Source organism: Amaranthus tricolor, chromosome 14 (assembly GCF_026212465.1).
Source record: "Amaranthus tricolor cultivar Red isolate AtriRed21 chromosome 14, ASM2621246v1, whole genome shotgun sequence".
NCBI classification, from domain to species: Eukaryota; Viridiplantae; Streptophyta; class Magnoliopsida; order Caryophyllales; family Amaranthaceae; genus Amaranthus; species Amaranthus tricolor.
Window position 1 is genome coordinate 23,325,643 of NC_080060.1, and position 21,391 is coordinate 23,347,033.

Here is a 21,391-nt window from a genome sequence, read left to right on the forward strand (position 1 = left end):
TGATCATTGATCCTTGTTCATTCTTCATCGTTCATTCGTCATTGATCATTGATCCTTGTTCATTCTTCATCGTTCATTCGTCATTGATCATCGATCCTTGTTCATTCTTACTCGTTCATTCTTCATTGATCATTGATCCTTGTTCATTCTTCATCGTTCATTCTTCATTGATCATTGATCCTTGTTCATTCTTCATCATTCATTCTTCATTGATCATTGATCCTTGTTCATTCTTCATCGTTCATTCGTCATTGAGCATTATTCCTTGTTCATTCTTCATCGTTCATTCTTCATTGATCATTGATACTTGTTCATTCTTCATCGTTCATTCTTCATTGATCATTGATCCTTGTTCATTCTTTATCGTTCATTCGTCACTGATCATTGATCCTTGTTCATTCTTCATCTTTCATTCTTCATTGATCATTGATCCTTGTTCATTCTTCATCCTTCATTCGTCATTGATCATTGATCCTTGTTCATTCTTCATCGTTCATTCGTCATTGACCATTGATCCTTGTTCATTCTTCATCGTTAATTCTTCATTGATCATTGATCCTTGTTCATTCTTCATCCTTCATTCTTCATTGATCATTGATCCTTGTTCATTCTTCATCGTTAATTCTTCATTGATCATTGATCCTTGTTTATTCTTCATCGTCCATTCTTCATTGATCATTGATCCTTGTTCATTCTTCATCGTTCATTCGTCATTGATCATTGATCCTTGTTTATTCTTCATCGTCCATTCTTCATTGATCATTGATCCTTGTTCATTCTTCATTGTTCATTCTTCATTGATCATTGATCCTTGTTCATTCTTCATCGTTCATTCTTCATTGATCATTGATCCTTGTTCATTCTTCATCGTTCATTCGTCATTGACCATTAATCATTGTTCATTCTTCATCGTTCATTCTTCATTGATCATTGATCCTTGTTCATTCTTCATCCTTCATTCTTCGTTGATCATTGATCCTTGTTCATTCTTCATCGTTCATTCTTCATTGATCATTGATCCTTCTTCATTCTTCATCGTCCATTCTTCGTTGATCATTGATCCTTGTTCATTCTTCATCGTTCATTCTTCATTGATCATTGATCCTTGTTCATTCTTCATCGTTCATTCTTCATTGATCATTGATCCTTGTTCATTCTTCATCGTTCATTCGTCATTGATCATTGATCCTTGTTCATTCTTCATCGTTCATTCTTCATTGATCATTGATCCTTCTTCATTCTTCATCGTCCATTCTTCGTTGATCATTGATCCTTGTTCATTCTTCATCGTTCATTCTTCATTGATCATTGATCCTTGTTCATTCTTCATCGTTCATTCTTCATTGATCATTGATCCTTGTTCATTCTTCATCGTTCATTCGTCATTGATCATTGATCCTTGTTCATTCTTCATCGTTCATTCGTCATTGATCATTGATCCTTGTTCATTCTTCATCGTCCATTCTTCATTGATCATTGATCCTTGTTCATTCTTCATCGTTCATTCTTCACTGATCATTGATCCTTGTTCATTCTTCATCGTTTATTCTTCATTGATCATTGATCCTTGTTCATTCTTCATCGTTCATTCGTCATTGACCATTAATTATTGTTCATTCTTCATCGTTCATTCTTCATTGATCATTGATCCTTGTTCATTCTTCATCCTTCATTCTTCATTGATCATTGATCCTTGTTCATTCTTCGTCGTTCATTCTTCATTGACCATTGATCCTTGTTCATTCTTCATCGTTCATTCTTCATTGATCATTGATCCTTGTTCATTCTTCATCCTTCATTCTTCATTGATCATTGATCCTTGTTCATTCTTCATCGTTCATTCTTGATTGATCATTGATCCTTGTTCATTCTTCATCGTTCATTCGTCATTGACCATTAATCATTGTTCATTCTTCATCGTTCATTCTTCATTGATCATTGATCCTTGTTCATTCTTCATCCTTCATTCTTCGTTGATCATTGATCCTTGTTCATTCTTCATCGTTCATTCTTCATTGATCATTGATCCTTGTTCATTCTTCATCGTCCATTCTTCGTTGATCATTGATCCTTGTTCATTCTTCATCGTTCATTCTTCATTGATCATTGATCCTTGTTCATTCTTCATCGTTCATTCTTCATTGATCATTGATCCTTGTTCATTCTTCATCGTTCATTCGTCATTGATCATTGATCCTTGTTCATTCTTCATCGTTCATTCGTCATTGATCATTGATCCTTGTTCATTCTTCATTGTCCATTCTTCATTGATCATTGATCCTTGTTCATTCTTCATCGTTCATTCTTCACTGATCATTGATCCTTGTTCATTCTTCATCGTTTATTCTTCATTGATTATTGATCCTTGTTCATTCTTCATCGTTCATTCTTCATTGATCATTGATCCTTGTTCATTCTTCATCGTTCATTCGTCATTGACCATTAATCATTGTTCATTCTTCATCGTTCATTCTTCATTGATCATTGATCCTTGTTCATTCTTCATCCTTCATTCTTCATTGATCATTGATCCTTGTTCATTCTTCGTCGTTCATTCTTCATTGACCATTGATCCTTGTTCATTCTTCATCCTTCATTCTTCATTGATCATTGATCCTTGTTCATTTTTCATCGTTCATTCGTCATTGATCATTGATCCTTGTTCATTCTTCATCGTCCATTCTTCATTGATCATTGATCCTTGTTCATTCTTCATCGTTCATTCTTCATTGATCATTGATCCTTGTTCATTCTTCATCGTTCATTCTTCATTGATCATTGATCCTTGTTCATTCTTCATCGTTCATTGATCCTTGTTCATTCTTCATCGTTCATTCGACATTGACCATTGATCCTTGTTCATTCTTCATCGTTCATTCGTCATTGATCATTGATCCTTGTTCATTCTTCATCGTTCATTCGTCATTGATCATCGATCCTTGTTCATTCTTACTCGTTCATTCTTCATTGATCATTGATCCTTGTTCATTCTTCATCGTTCATTCTTCATTGATCATTGATCCTTGTTCATTCTTCATCATTCATTCTTCATTGATCATTGATCCTTGTTCATTCTTCATCGTTCATTCGTCATTGAGCATTAATCCTTGTTCATTCTTCATCGTTCATTCTTCATTGATCATTGATACTTGTTCATTCTTCATCGTTCATTCTTCATTGATCATTGATCCTTGTTCATTCTTCATCGTTCATTCGTCACTGATCATTGATCCTTGTTCATTCTTCATCTTTCATTCTTCATTGATCATTGATCCTTGTTCATTCTTCATCCTTCATTCTTCATTGATCATTGATCCTTGTTCATTCTTCATTGATCATTGATCCTTATTCATTCTTCATCTTTCATTCTTCATTGATCATTGATCCTTGTTCATTCTTCATCCTTCATGCTTCATTGATCATTGATCCTTGTTCATTCTTCGTCGTTCATTCTTCATTGACCATTGATCCTTATTCATTCTTTATCGTTCATTCTTCATTAATCATTGATCCTTGTTCATTCTTCATCGTTCATTCGTCATTGATCATTGATCCTTGTTCTTTCTTCATCGTTCATTCTTCATTGATCATTGATCCTTGTTCATTCTTCATCGTTCATTCTTCATTGATCATTGATCCTTGTTCATTCTTCATCGTTCAATCTTCATTGATCATCGATCCTTGTTCATTCTTCATCGTTCATTCGTCATTGATCATTGATCCTTGTTCATTCTTCATCGTTCATTCTTCATTGATCATCGATCCTTGTTCATTCTTCATCCTTCATTCTTCATTGATCATTGATCCTTATTCATTCTTCATCGTTCATTCGTCATTGATCATTGATCCTTGTTCATTCTTCATCGTTAATTCTTCATTGATCATTGATCCTTGTTCATTCTTCATCCTTCATTCTTCATTGATCATTGATCCTTGTTCATTCTTCATCGTTCATTCTTGATTGATCATTGATCCTTGTTCATTCTTCATAGTTCATTCGTCATTGACCATTAATCATTGTTCATTCTTCATCGTTCAATCTTTATTGATCATTGATCCTTGTTCATTCTTCATCGTTCATTCTTCATTGATCATTGATCCTTGTTCATTCTTCATCGTTAATTCTTCATTGATCATTGATCCTTGTTCATTCTTCATCGTTCATTCTTCATTGATCATTGATCCTTGTTCATTCTTCATCCTTCATTCGTCATTGACCATTAATCCTTGTTCATTCTTCATCGTTCATTCGTCATTGATCATTGATCCTTGTTCATTCTTCATCGTTCATTCGTCATTGATCGTCGATCCTTGTTCATTCTTACTCGTTCATTCTTCATTGATCATTGATCCTTGTTCATTCTTCATCGTTCATTCTTCATTGATCATTGATCCTTGTTCATTCTTCATCATTCATTCTTCATTGATCATTGATCCTTGTTCATTCTTCATCGTTCATTCGTCATTGAGCATTAATCCTTGTTCATTCTTCATCGTTCATTCTTCATTGATCATTGATACTTGTTCATTCTTCATCGTTCATTCTTCATTGATCATTGATCCTTGTTCATTCTTCATCGTTCATTCGTCACTGATCATTGATCCTTGTTCATTCTTCATCGTTCATTCTTCATTGATCATTGATCCTTGTTCATTCTTCATCCTTCATTCTTCATTGATCATTGATCCTTGTTCATTCTTCATCGTTCATTCTTGATTGATCATTGATCCTTGTTCATTCTTCATCGTTCATTCGTCATTGACCATTAATCATTGTTCATTCTTCATCGTTCATTCTTCATTGATCATTGATCCTTGTTCATTCTTCATCCTTCATTCTTCATTGATCATTGATCCTTGTTCATTTTTCATCGTTCATTCGTCATTGATCATTGATCCTTGTTCATTCTTCATCGTCCATTCTTCATTGATCCTTGTTCTTTCTTCATCGTTCATTCTTCATTGATCATTGATCCTTGTTCATTCTTCATCGTTCATTCGTCATTGATCATTGATCCTTGTTCATTCTTCATCGTTCATTCGTCATTGATCATCGATCCTTGTTCATTCTTACTCGTTCATTCTTCATTGATCATTGATCCTTGTTCATTCTTCATCGTTCATTCTTCATTGATCATTGATCCTTGTTCATTCTTCATCATTCATTCTTCATTGATCATTGATCCTTGTTCATTCTTCATCGTTCATTCGTCATTGAGCATTAATCCTTGTTCATTCTTCATCGTTCATTCTTCATTGATCATTGATACTTGTTCATTCTTCATCGTTCATTCTTCATTGATCATTGATCCTTGTTCATTCTTCATCGTTCATTCGTCACTGATCATTGATCCTTGTTCATTCTTCATCTTTCATTCTTCATTGATCATTGATCCTTGTTCATTCTTCATCCTTCATTCGTCATTGATCATTGATCCTTGTTCATTCTTCATCGTTCATTCGTCATTGACCATTGATCCTTGTTCATTCTTCATCGTTAATTCTTCATTGATCATTGATCCTTGTTCATTCTTCATCCTTCATTCTTCATTGATCATTGATCCTTGTTCATTCTTCATCGTTAATTCTTCATTGATCATTGATCCTTGTTTATTCTTCATCGTCCATTCTTCATTGATCATTGATCCTTGTTCATTCTTCATCGTTCATTCGTCATTGATCATTGATCCTTGTTTATTCTTCATCGTCCATTCTTCATTGATCATTGATCCTTGTTCATTCTTCATTGATCATTGATCCTTGTTCATTCTTCATCGTTCATTCTTCATTGATCATTGATCCTTGTTCATTCTTCATCGTTCATTCGTCATTGACCATTAATCATTGTTCATTCTTCATCGTTCATTCTTCATTGATCATTGATCCTTGTTCATTCTTCATCCTTCATTCTTCGTTGATCATTGATCCTTGTTCATTCTTCATCGTTCATTCTTCATTGATCATTGATCCTTCTTCATTCTTCATCGTCCATTCTTCGTTGATCATTGATCCTTGTTCATTCTTCATCGTTCATTCTTCATTGATCATTGATCCTTGTTCATTCTTCATCGTTCATTCTTCATTGATCATTGATCCTTGTTCATTCTTCATCGTTCATTCGTCATTGATCATTGATCCTTGTTCATTCTTCATCGTTCATTCTTCATTGATCATTGATCCTTCTTCATTCTTCATCGTCCATTCTTCGTTGATCATTGATCCTTGTTCATTCTTCATCGTTCATTCTTCATTGATCATTGATCCTTGTTCATTCTTCATCGTTCATTCTTCATTGATCATTGATCCTTGTTCATTCTTCATCGTTCATTCGTCATTGATCATTGATCCTTGTTCATTCTTCATCGTTCATTCGTCATTGATCATTGATCCTTGTTCATTCTTCATCGTCCATTCTTCATTGATCATTGATCCTTGTTCATTCTTCATCCTTCATTCTTCATTGATCATTGATCCTTGTTCATTCTTCATCGTTCATTCTTGATTGATCATTGATCCTTGTTCATTCTTCATCGTTCATTCGTCATTGACCATTAATCATTGTTCATTCTTCATCGTTCATTCTTCATTGATCATTGATCCTTGTTCATTCTTCATCCTTCATTCTTCGTTGATCATTGATCCTTGTTCATTCTTCATCGTTCATTCTTCATTGATCATTGATCCTTGTTCATTCTTCATCGTCCATTCTTCATTGATCATTGATCCTTGTTCATTCTTCATCGTTCATTCTTCATTGATCATTGATCCTTGTTCATTCTTCATCGTTCATTCTTCATTGATCATTGATCCTTGTTCATTCTTCATCGTTCATTCGTCATTGATCATTGATCCTTGTTCATTCTTCATCGTTCATTCGTCATTGATCATTGATCCTTGTTCATTCTTCATTGTCCATTCTTCATTGATCATTGATCCTTGTTCATTCTTCATCGTTCATTCTTCACTGATCATTGATCCTTGTTCATTCTTCATCGTTTATTCTTCATTGATTATTGATCCTTGTTCATTCTTCATCGTTCATTCTTCATTGATCATTGATCCTTGTTCATTCTTCATCGTTCATTCGTCATTGACCATTAATCATTGTTCATTCTTCATCGTTCATTCTTCATTGATCATTGATCCTTGTTCATTCTTCATCCTTCATTCTTCATTGATCATTGATCCTTGTTCATTCTTCGTCGTTCATTCTTCATTGACCATTGATCCTTGTTCATTCTTCATCCTTCATTCTTCATTGATCATTGATCCTTGTTCATTTTTCATCGTTCATTCGTCATTGATCATTGATCCTTGTTCATTCTTCATCGTCCATTCTTCATTGATCATTGATCCTTGTTCATTCTTCATCGTTCATTCTTCATTGATCATTGATCCTTGTTCATTCTTCATCGTTCATTCTTCATTGATCATTGATCCTTGTTCATTCTTCAGCGTTCATTCTTCATTGATCATTGATACTTGTTCATTCTTCATCGTTCATTCTTCATTGATCATTGATCCTTGTTCATTCTTCAGCGTTCATTCTTCATTGACCATTGATCCTTGTTCATTCTTCATCGTTCATTCGTCATTGATCATTGATCCTTGTTCATTCTTCATCGTTCATTCGTCATTGATCATCGATCCTTGTTCATTCTTACTCGTTCATTCTTCATTGATCATTGATCCTTGTTCATTCTTCATCGTTCATTCTTCATTGATCATTGATCCTTGTTCATTCTTCATCATTCATTCTTCATTGATCATTGATCCTTGTTCATTCTTCATCGTTCATTCGTCATTGAGCATTAATCCTTGTTCATTCTTCATCGTTCATTCTTCATTGATCATTGATACTTGTTCATTCTTCATCGTTCATTCTTCATTGATCATTGATCCTTGTTCATTCTTCATCGTTCATTCGTCACTGATCATTGATCCTTGTTCATTCTTCATCGTTCATTCTTCATTGATCATTGATCCTTGTTCATTCTTCAGCGTTCATTCTTCATTGATCATTGATACTTGTTCATTCTTCATCGTTCATTCTTCATTGATCATTGATCCTTGTTCATTCTTCATCGTTCATTCTTCATTGATCATTGATCCTTGTTCATTCTTCAGCGTTCATTCTTCATTGACCATTGATCCTTGTTCATTCTTCATCGTTCATTCGTCATTGACCATTGATCCTTGTTCATTCTTCATCGTTCATTCGTCATTGATCATTGATCCTTGTTCATTCTTCATCGTTCATTCGTCATTGATCATTGATCCTTGTTCATTCTTCATCCTTCATTCTTCATTGATCATTGATCCTTGTTCATTTTTCATCGTTCATTCGTCATTGATCATTGATCCTTGTTCATTCTTCATCGTCCATTCTTCGTTGATCATTGATCCTTGTTCATTCTTCATCGTTCATTCTTCATTGATCATTGATCCTTGTTCATTCTTCATCGTTCATTCTTCATTGATCATTGATCCTTGTTCATTCTTCAGCGTTCATTCTTCATTGACCATTGATCCTTGTTCATTCTTCATCGTTCATTCGTCATTGACCATTGATCCTTGTTCATTCTTCATCGTTCATTCGTCATTGATCATTGATCCTTGTTCATTCTTCATCGTTCATTCGTTATTGATCATTGATCCTTGTTCATTCTTACTCGTTCATTCTTCATTGATCATTGATCCTTGTTCATTCTTCATCGTTCATTCTTCATGGATCATTGATCCTTGTTCATTCTTCATCGTTCATTCGTCATTGACCATTGATCCTTGTTCATTCTTCATCGTTCATTCGTCATTGACCATTGATCCTTATTCATTCTTAATCGTTCGTTCTTCATTGATCATTGATCCTTGTTCATTCTTACTCGTTCATTCTTCATTGATCATTGATCCTTGTTCATTCTTCATCGTTCATTCTTCATTGATGATTGATCCTTGTTCATTCTTAATCGTTCGTTCTTCATTGATCATTGATCCTTGTTCATTCTTCATCGTTCATTCGTCATTGATCATTGATCCTTGTTCATTCTTCATCTTTCATTCTTCATTGATCATTGATCCTTGTTCATTCTTCATCGTTCATTCTTCATTGATCATTGATCCTTGTTCATTCTTCAGCGTTCATTCTTCATTGACCATTGATCCTTGTTCATTCTTCATCGTTCATTCGTCATTGACCATTGATCCTTGTTCATTCTTCATCGTTCATTCGTCATTGATCATTGATCCTTGTTCATTCTTCATCGTTCATTCGTCATTGATCATTGATCCTTGTTCATTCTTACTCGTTCATTCTTCATTGATCATTGATCCTTGTTCATTCTTCATCGTTCATTCTTCATGGATCATTGATCCTTGTTCATTCTTCATCGTTCATTCGTCATTGACCATTGATCCTTGTTCATTCTTCATCGTTCATTCGTCATTGACCATTGATCCTTATTCATTCTTAATCGTTCGTTCTTCATTGATCATTGATCCTTGTTCATTCTTACTCGTTAATTCTTCATTGATCATTGATCCTTGTTCATTCTTCATCGTTCATTCTTCATTGATGATTGATCCTTGTTCATTCTTCATCGTTCATTCGTCATTGACCATTGATCCTTGTTCATTCTTAATCGTTCGTTCTTCATTGATCATTGATCCTTGTTCATTCTTCATCGTTCATTCTTCACTGATCATTGATCCTTGTTCATTCTTCATCGTTCATTCTTCATTGACCATTAATCATTGTTTATTCTTCATCGTTTATTCTTCATTGATCATTGATCCTTGTTCATTCTTCATCCTTCATTCTTCATTGATAATTGATCCTTGTTCATTTTTCATCGTTCATTCGTCATTGATCATTGATCCTTGTTCATTCTTCATCGTCCATTCTTCGTTGATCATTGATCCTTGTTCATTCTTCATCCTTCATTCTTCATTGATCATTGATCCTTGTTCATTCTTCATCGTTCATTCTTCATTGATCATTGATCCTTGTTCATTCTTCATCCTTCATTCGTCATTGACCATTAATCCTTGTTCATTCTTCATCGTACATTCTTCATTGATCATTGATCCTTGTTCATTCTTCATCGTTCAATCTTCATTGATCATTGATCCTTGTTCATTCTTCATCGTTCATTCTTCATTGATCATTGATACTTGTTCATTCTTCATCGTTAATTCTTCATTGATCATTGATCCTTGTTCATTCTTCATCGTTCATTGTTCATTGTTCATTGATCCTTGTTCATTCTTCATCCTTCATTCGTCATTGACCATTAATCCTTGTTCATTCTTCATCGTTCATTCTTCATTGATCATTGATCCTTGTTCATTCTTCATCGTCCATTCTTCATTAATCATTGATCCTTGTTCTTTCTTCATCGTTCATTCTTCACTGATCATTGATCCTTGTTCATTCTTCATCGTTCATTCTTCATTGATCATTGATGCTTGTTCATTCTTCATCCTTCATTCTTCATTGATCATTGATCCTTGTTCATTCTTCGTCGTTCATTCTTCATTGATCATTGATCCTTGTTCATTCTTCATCGTTCATTCTTCATTGATCATTGATCCTTGTTCATTCTTCATCGTTAATTCTTCATTGATCATTGATCCTTGTTCATTCTTCATCGTTCATTGTTCATTGATCATTGATACTTGTTCATTCTTCATCCTTCATTCGTCATTGACCATTAATCCTTGTTCATTCTTCATCGTTCATTCTTCAGTGATCATTGATCCTTGTTCATTCTTCATCGTCCATTCTTCATTGATCATTGATCCTTGTTCATTCTTCATCGTTCATTCTTCACTGATCATTGATCCTTGTTCATTCTTCATCGTTCATTCTTCATTGATCATTGATGCTTGTTCATTCTTCATCCTTCATTCTTCATTGATCATTGATCCTTGTTCATTCTTCGTCGTTCATTCTTCATTGACCATTGATCCTTGTTCATTCTTCATCGTTCATTCTTCATTGATCATTGATCCTTGTTCATTCTTCATCCTTCATTCTTCATTGATCATTGTTCCTTGTTCATTCTTCATCATTCATTCGTCATTGATCATTGATCTTTGTTCATTCTTCATCGTTCATTCTTCATTGATCATTGATCCTTGTTCATTCTTCATCGTTCATTCTTCATTGATCATTGATCCTTGTTCATTCTTCATCTTTCATTCGTCATTGACCATTAATCCTTGTTCATTCTTCATCGTTCATTCTTCATTGATCATTGATCCTTGTTCATTCTTCATCGTTCATTCGTCATTGACCATTGATCCTTGTTCATTCTTCATCGTTCATTCTTCATTGATCATCGAACCTTGTTCATTCTTCATCCTTCATTCTTCATTGATCATTGATCCTTGTTCATTCTTCATCGTTCATTCGTCATTGACCATTGATCCTTGTTCATTCTTCATCGTTCATTCTTCATTGATCATTGATCGTTGTTCATTCTTCATCGTTCATTCGTCATTGACCATTGATCCTTGTTCATTCTTCATCGTTAATTCTTCATTGATCATTGATCCTTGTTCATTCTTCATCCTTCATTCTTCATTGATCATTGATCCTTGTTCATTCTTCATCGTTCATTCGTCATTGATCATTGATCCTTGTTCATTCTTCATCGTTTATTCTTCATTAATCATTGATCCTTGTTCATTCTTCATCGTTCATTCTTCATTGATCATTGATCCTTGTTCATTCTTCATCGTTCATTCGTCATTGACCATTGATCCTTGTTCATTCTTCATCGTTAATTCTTCATTGATCATTGATCCTTGTTCATTCTTCATCCTTCATTCTTCATTGATCATTGATCCTTGTTCATTCTTCATCGTTCATTCGTCATTGATCATTGATCCTTGTTTATTCTTCATCGTCCATTCTTCATTGATCATTGATCCTTGTTCATTCTTCATTGATCATTGATCCTTGTTCATTCTTCATCGTTCATTCTTCATTGATCATTGATCCTTGTTCATTCTTCATCGTTCATTCTTCATTGACCATTAATCATTGTTTATTCTTCATCGTTTATTCTTCATTGATCATTGATCCTTGTTCATTCTTCATCCTTCATTCTTCATTGATAATTGATCCTTGTTCATTTTTCATCGTTCATTCGTCATTGATCATTGATCCTTGTTCATTCTTCATCGTCCATTCTTCGTTGATCATTGATCCTTGTTCATTCTTCATCGTTCATTCTTCATTGATCATTGATCCTTGTTCATTCTTCATCGTTCATTCTTCATTGATCATTGATCCTTGTTCATTCTTCATCGTTCATTCTTCATTGACCATTGATCCTTGTTCATTCTTCATCGTTCATTCGTCATTGACCATTGATCCTTGTTCATTCTTCATCGTTCATTCGTCATTGATCATTGATCCTTGTTCATTCTTCATCGTTCATTCGTCATTGATCATTGATCCTTGTTCATTCTTACTCGTTCATTCTTCATTGATCATTGATCCTTGTTCATTCTTCATCGTTCATTCTTCATTGATCATTGATCCTTGTTCATTCTTCATCGTTCATTCGTCATTGACCATTGATCCTTGTTCATTCTTCATCGTTCATTCTTCATTGATCATTGATCCTTGTTCATTCTTCATCCTTCATTCGTCATTGACCATTAATCCTTGTTCATTCTTCATCGTTCATTCTTCATTGATCATTGATCCTTGTTCATTCTTCATCGTTCAATCTTCATTGATCATTGATCCTTGTTCATTCTTCATCGTTCATTCTTCATTGATCATTGATACTTGTTCATTCTTCCTCGTTAATTCTTCATTGATCATTGATCCTTGTTCATTCTTCATCGTTCATTGTTCATTGATCATTGATCCTTGTTCATTCTTCATCCTTCATTCGTCATTGACCATTAATCCTTGTTCATTCTCCATCGTTCATTCTTCATTGATCATTGATCCTTGTTCATTCTTCATCGTCCATTCTTCATTGATCATTGATCCTTGTTCATTCTTCATCGTTCATTCTTCACTGATCATTGATCCTTGTTCATTCTTCATCGTTCATTCTTCATTGATCATTGATGCTTGTTCATTCTTCATCCTTCATTCTTCATTGATCATTGATCCTTGTTCATTCTTCGTCGTTCATTCTTCGTTGATCATTGATCCTTGTTCATTCTTCATCGTTCATTCTTCATTGATCATTGATCCTTGTTCATTCTTCATCGTTAATTCTTCATTGATCATTGATCCTTGTTCATTCTTCATCGTTCATTGTTCATTGATCATTGATACTTGTTCATTCTTCATCCTTCATTCGTCATTGACCATTAATCCTTGTTCATTCTTCATCGTTTATTCTTCAGTGATCATTGATCCTTGTTCATTCTTCATCGTTCATTCTTCATTGATCATTGATACTTGTTCATTCTTCATCGTTCATTCTTCATTGATCATTGATCCTTGTTCATTCTTCATCGTTCATTCGTCACTGATCATTGATCCTTGTTCATTCTTCATCTTTCATTCTTCATTGATCATTGATCCTTGTTCATTCTTCATCCTTCATTCTTCATTGATCATTGATCCTTGTTCATTCTTCATCGTTCATTCTTCATTGATCATTGATCCTTATTCATTCTTCATCTTTCATTCTTCATTGATCATTGATCCTTGTTCATTCTTCATCCTTCATGCTTCATTGATCATTGATCCTTGTTCATTCTTCGTCGTTCATTCTTCATTGACCATTGATCCTTATTCATTCTTTATCGTTCATTCTTCATTAATCATTGATCCTTGTTCATTCTTCATCGTTCATTCGTCATTGATCATTGATCCTTGTTCTTTCTTCATCGTTCATTCTTCATTGATCATTGATCCTTGTTCATTCTTCATCGTTCATTCTTCATTGATCATTGATCCTTGTTCATTCTTCATCGTTCAATCTTCATTGATCATCGATCCTTGTTCATTCTTCATCGTTCATTCGTCATTGATCATTGATCCTTGTTCATTCTTCATCGTTCATTCTTCATTGATCATCGATCCTTGTTCATTCTTCATCCTTCATTCTTCATTGATCATTGATCCTTATTCATTCTTCATCGTTCATTCGTCATTGATCATTGATCCTTGTTCATTCTTCATCGTTAATTCTTCATTGATCATTGATCCTTGTTCATTCTTCATCCTTCATTCTTCATTGATCATTGATCCTTGTTCATTCTTCATCGTTCATTCTTGATTGATCATTGATCCTTGTTCATTCTTCATAGTTCATTCGTCATTGACCATTAATCATTGTTCATTCTTCATCGTTCAATCTTTATTGATCATTGATCCTTGTTCATTCTTCATCGTTCATTCTTCATTGATCATTGATCCTTGTTCATTCTTCATCGTTAATTCTTCATTGATCATTGATCCTTGTTCATTCTTCATCGTTCATTCTTCATTGATCATTGATCCTTGTTCATTCTTCATCCTTCATTCGTCATTGACCATTAATCCTTGTTCATTCTTCATCGTTCATTCGTCATTGATCATTGATCCTTGTTCATTCTTCATCGTTCATTCGTCATTGATCATCGATCCTTGTTCATTCTTACTCGTTCATTCTTCATTGATCATTGATCCTTGTTCATTCTTCATCGTTCATTCTTCATTGATCATTGATCCTTGTTCATTCTTCATCATTCATTCTTCATTGATCATTGATCCTTGTTCATTCTTCATCGTTCATTCGTCATTGAGCATTAATCCTTGTTCATTCTTCATCGTTCATTCTTCATTGATCATTGATACTTGTTCATTCTTCATCGTTCATTCTTCATTGATCATTGATCCTTGTTCATTCTTCATCGTTCATTCGTCACTGATCATTGATCCTTGTTCATTCTTCATCGTTCATTCTTCATTGATCATTGATCCTTGTTCATTCTTCATCCTTCATTCTTCATTGATCATTGATCCTTGTTCATTCTTCATCGTTCATTCTTGATTGATCATTGATCCTTGTTCATTCTTCATCGTTCATTCGTCATTGACCATTAATCATTGTTCATTCTTCATCGTTCATTCTTCATTGATCATTGATCCTTGTTCATTCTTCATCCTTCATTCTTCATTGATCATTGATCCTTGTTCATTCTTCATCGTCCATTCTTCATTGATCATTGATCCTTGTTCATTCTTCATCGTTCATTCTTCATTGATCATTGATCCTTGTTCATTCTTCATCGTTCATTCTTCATTGATCATTGATCCTTGTTCATTCTTCATCGTTCATTGATCCTTGTTCATTCTTCATCGTTCATTCGACATTGACCATTGATCCTTGTTCATTCTTCATCGTTCATTCGTCATTGATCATTGATCCTTGTTCATTCTTCATCGTTCATTCGTCATTGATCATCGATCCTTGTTCATTCTTACTCGTTCATTCTTCATTGATCATTGATCCTTGTTCATTCTTCATCGTTCATTCTTCATTGATCATTGATCCTTGTTCATTCTTCATCATTCATTCTTCATTGATCATTGATCCTTGTTCATTCTTCATCGTTCATTCGTCATTGAGCATTAATCCTTGTTCATTCTTCATCGTTCATTCTTCATTGATCATTGATACTTGTTCATTCTTCATCGTTCATTCTTCATTGATCATTGATCCTTGTTCATTCTTCATCGTTCATTCGTCACTGATCATTGATCCTTGTTCATTCTTCATCTTTCATTCTTCATTGATCATTGATCCTTGTTCATTCTTCATCCTTCATTCTTCATTGATCATTGATCCTTGTTCATTCTTCATCGTTCATTCTTCATTGATCATTGATCCTTATTCATTCTTCATCTTTCATTCTTCATTGATCATTGATCCTTGTTCATTCTTCATCCTTCATGCTTCATTGATCATTGATCCTTGTTCATTCTTCGTCGTTCATTCTTCATTGACCATTGATCCTTATTCATTCTTTATCGTTCATTCTTCATTAATCATTGATCCTTGTTCATTCTTCATCGTTCATTCGTCATTGATCATTGATCCTTGTTCTTTCTTCATCGTTCATTCTTCATTGATCATTGATCCTTGTTCATTCTTCATCGTTCATTCTTCATTGATCATTGATCCTTGTTCATTCTTCATCGTTCAATCTTCATTGATCATCGATCCTTGTTCATTCTTCATCGTTCATTCGTCATTGATCATTGATCCTTGTTCATTCTTCATCGTTCATTCTTCATTGATCATCGATCCTTGTTCATTCTTCATCCTTCATTCTTCATTGATCATTGATCCTTATTCATTCTTCATCGTTCATTCGTCATTGATCATTGATCCTTGTTCATTCTTCATCGTTAATTCTTCATTGATCATTGATCCTTGTTCATTCTTCATCCTTCATTCTTCATTGATCATTGATCCTTGTTCATTCTTCATCGTTCATTCTTGATTGATCATTGATCCTTGTTCATTCTTCATAGTTCATTCGTCATTGACCATTAATCATTGTTCATTCTTCATCGTTCAATCTTTATTGATCATTGATCCTTGTTCATTCTTCATCGTTCATTCTTCATTGATCATTGATCCTTGTTCATTCTTCATCGTTAATTCTTCATTGATCATTGATCCTTGTTCATTCTTCATCGTTCATTCTTCATTGATCATTGATCCTTGTTCATTCTTCATCCTTCATTCGTCATTGACCATTAATCCTTGTTCATTCTTCATCGTTCATTCGTCATTGATCATTGATCCTTGTTCATTCTTCATCGTTCATTCGTCATTGATCATCGATCCTTGTTCATTCTTACTCGTTCATTCTTCATTGATCATTGATCCTTGTTCATTCTTCATCGTTCATTCTTCATTGATCATTGATCCTTGTTCATTCTTCATCATTCATTCTTCATTGATCATTGATCCTTGTTCATTCTTCATCGTTCATTCGTCATTGAGCATTAATCCTTGTTCATTCTTCATCGTTCATTCTTCATTGATCATTGATACTTGTTCATTCTTCATCGTTCATTCTTCATTGATCATTGATCCTTGTTCATTCTTCATCGTTCATTCGTCACTGATCATTGATCCTTGTTCATTCTTCATCGTTCATTCTTCATTGATCATTGATCCTTGTTCATTCTTCATCGTTCATTCTTGATTGATCATTGATCCTTGTTCATTCTTCATCGTTCATTCTTGATTGATCATTGATCCTTGTTCATTCTTCATCGTTCATTCGTCATTGACCATTAATCATTGTTCATTCTTCATCGTTCATTCTTCATTGATCATTGATCCTTGTTCATTCTTCATCCTTCATTCTTCATTGATCATTGATCCTTGTTCATTTTTCATCGTTCATTCGTCATTGATCATTGATCCTTGTTCATTCTTCATCGTCCATTCTTCATTGATCCTTGTTCTTTCTTCATCGTTCATTCTTCATTGATCATTGATCCTTGTTCATTCTTCATCGTTCATTCGTCATTGATCATTGATCCTTGTTCATTCTTCATCGTTCATTCGTCATTGATCATCGATCCTTGTTCATTCTTACTCGTTCATTCTTCATTGATCATTGATCCTTGTTCATTCTTCATCGTTCATTCTTCATTGATCATTGATCCTTGTTCATTCTTCATCATTCATTCTTCATTGATCATTGATCCTTGTTCATTCTTCATCGTTCATTCGTCATTGAGCATTAATCCTTGTTCATTCTTCATCGTTCATTCTTCATTGATCATTGATACTTGTTCATTCTTCATCGTTCATTCTTCATTGATCATTGATCCTTGTTCATTCTTCATCGTTCATTCGTCACTGATCATTGATCCTTGTTCATTCTTCATCTTTCATTCTTCATTGATCATTGATCCTTGTTCATTCTTCATCCTTCATTCGTCATTGATCATTGATCCTTGTTCATTCTTCATCGTTCATTCGTCATTGACCATTGATCCTTGTTCATTCTTCATCGTTAATTCTTCATTGATCATTGATCCTTGTTCATTCTTCATCCTTCATTCTTCATTGATCATTGATCCTTGTTCATTCTTCATCGTTAATTCTTCATTGATCATTGATCCTTGTTTATTCTTCATCGTCCATTCTTCATTGATCATTGATCCTTGTTCATTCTTCATCGTTCATTCGTCATTGATCATTGATCCTTGTTTATTCTTCATCGTCCATTCTTCATTGATCATTGATCCTTGTTCATTCTTCATTGTTCATTCTTCATTGATCATTGATCCTTGTTCATTCTTCATCGTTCATTCTTCATTGATCATTGATCCTTGTTCATTCTTCATCGTTCATTCGTCATTGACCATTAATCATTGTTCATTCTTCATCGTTCATTCTTCATTGATCATTGATCCTTGTTCATTCTTCATCCTTCATTCTTCGTTGATCATTGATCCTTGTTCATTCTTCATCGTTCATTCTTCATTGATCATTGATCCTTCTTCATTCTTCATCGTCCATTCTTCGTTGATCATTGATCCTTGTTCATTCTTCATCGTTCATTCTTCATTGATCATTGATCCTTGTTCATTCTTCATCGTTCATTCTTCATTGATCATTGATCCTTGTTCATTCTTCATCGTTCATTCGTCATTGATCATTGATCCTTGTTCATTCTTCATCGTTCATTCTTCATTGATCATTGATCCTTCTTCATTCTTCATCGTCCATTCTTCGTTGATCATTGATCCTTGTTCATTCTTCATCGTTCATTCTTCATTGATCATTGATCCTTGTTCATTCTTCATCGTTCATTCTTCATTGATCATTGATCCTTGTTCATTCTTCATCGTTCATTCGTCATTGATCATTGATCCTTGTTCATTCTTCATCGTTCATTCGTCATTGATCATTGATCCTTGTTCATTCTTCATCGTCCATTCTTCATTGATCATTGATCCTTGTTCATTCTTCATCCTTCATTCTTCATTGATCATTGATCCTTGTTCATTCTTCATCGTTCATTCTTGATTGATCATTGATCCTTGTTCATTCTTCATCGTTCATTCGTCATTGACCATTAATCATTGTTCATTCTTCATCGTTCATTCTTCATTGATCATTGATCCTTGTTCATTCTTCATCCTTCATTCTTCGTTGATCATTGATCCTTGTTCATTCTTCATCGTTCATTCTTCATTGATCATTGATCCTTGTTCATTCTTCATCGTCCATTCTTCGTTGATCATTGATCCTTGTTCATTCTTCATCGTTCATTCTTCATTGATCATTGATCCTTGTTCATTCTTCATCGTTCATTCTTCATTGATCATTGATCCTTGTTCATTCTTCATCGTTCATTCGTCATTGATCATTGATCCTTGTTCATTCTTCATCGTTCATTCGTCATTGATCATTGATCCTTGTTCATTCTTCATTGTCCATTCTTCATTGATCATTGATCCTTGTTCATTCTTCATCGTTCATTCTTCACTGATCATTGATCCTTGTTCATTCTTCATCGTTTATTCTTCATTGATTATTGATCCTTGTTCATTCTTCATCGTTCATTCTTCATTGATCATTGATCCTTGTTCATTCTTCATCGTTCATTCGTCATTGACCATTAATCATTGTTCATTCTTCATCGTTCATTCTTCATTGATCATTGATCCTTGTTCATTCTTCATCCTTCATTCTTCATTGATCATTGATCCTTGTTCATTCTTCGTCGTTCATTCTTCATTGACCATTGATCCTTGTTCATTCTTCATCCTTCATTCTTCATTGATCATTGATCCTTGTTCATTTTTCATCGTTCATTCGTCATTGATCATTGATCCTTGTTCATTCTTCATCGTCCATTCTTCATTGATCATTGATCCTTGTTCATTCTTCATCGTTCATTCTTCATTGATCATTGATCCTTGTTCATTCTTCATCGTTCATCCTTCATTGATCATTGATCCTTGTTCATTCTTCATCGTTCATTGATCCTTGTTCATTCTTCATCGTTCATTCGACATTGACCATTGATCCTTGTTCATTCTTCATCGTTCATTCGTCATTGATCATTGATCCTTGTTCATTCTTCATCGTTCATTCTTCATTGATCATCGATCCTTGTTCATTCTTCATCCTTCATTCTTCATTGATCATTGATCCTTGTTCATTCTTCATCGTTCATTCTTCATTGATCATTGATCCTTGTTCATTCTTCATCATTCATTCTTCATTGATCATTGATCCTTGTTCATTCTTCATCGTTCATTCGTCATTGAGCATTAATCCTTGTTCATTCTTCATCGTTCATTCTTCATTGATCATTGATACTTGTTCATTCTTCATCGTTCATTCTTCATTGATCATTGATCCTTGTTCATTCTTCATCGTTCATTCGTCACTGATCATTGATCCTTGTTCATTCTTCATCTTTCATTCTTCATTGATCATTGATCCTTGTTCATTCTTCATCCTTCATTCTTCATTGATCATTGATCCTTGTTCATTCTTCATCGTTCATTCTTCATTGATCATTGATCCTTATTCATTCTTCATCTTTCATTCTTCATTGATCATTGATCCTTGTTCATTCTTCATCCTTCATGCTTCATTGATCATTGATCCTTGTTCATTCTTCGTCGTTCATTCTTCATTGACCATTGATCCTTATTCATTCTTTATCGTTCATTCTTCATTAATCATTGATCCTTGTTCATTCTTCATCGTTCATTCGTCATTGATCATTGATCCTTGTTCTTTCTTCATCGTTCATTCTTCATTGATCATTGATCCTTGTTCATTCTTCATCGTTCATTCTTCATTGATCATTGATCCTTGTTCATTCTTCATCGTTCAATCTTCATTGATCATCGATCCTTGTTCATTCTTCATCGTTCATTCGTCATTGATCATTGATCCTTGTTCATTCTTCATCGTTCATTCTTCATTGATCATCGATCCTTGTTCATTCTTCATCCTTCATTCTTCATTGATCATTGATCCTTATTCATTCTTCATCGTTCATTCGTCATTGATCATTGATCCTTGTTCATTCTTCATCGTTAATTCTTCATTGATCATTGATCCTTGTTCATTCTTCATCCTTCATTCTTCATTGATCATTGATCCTTGTTCATTCTTCATCGTTCATTCTTGATTGATCATTGATCCTTGTTCATTCTTCATAGTTCATTCGTCATTGACCATTAATCATTGTTCATTCTTCATCGTTCAATCTTTATTGATCATTGATCCTTGTTCATTCTTCATCGTTCATTCTTCATTGATCATTGATCCTTGTTCATTCTTCATCGTTAATTCTTCATTGATCATTGATCCTTGTTCATTCTTCATCGTTCATTCTTCATTGATCATTGATCCTTGTTCATTCTTCA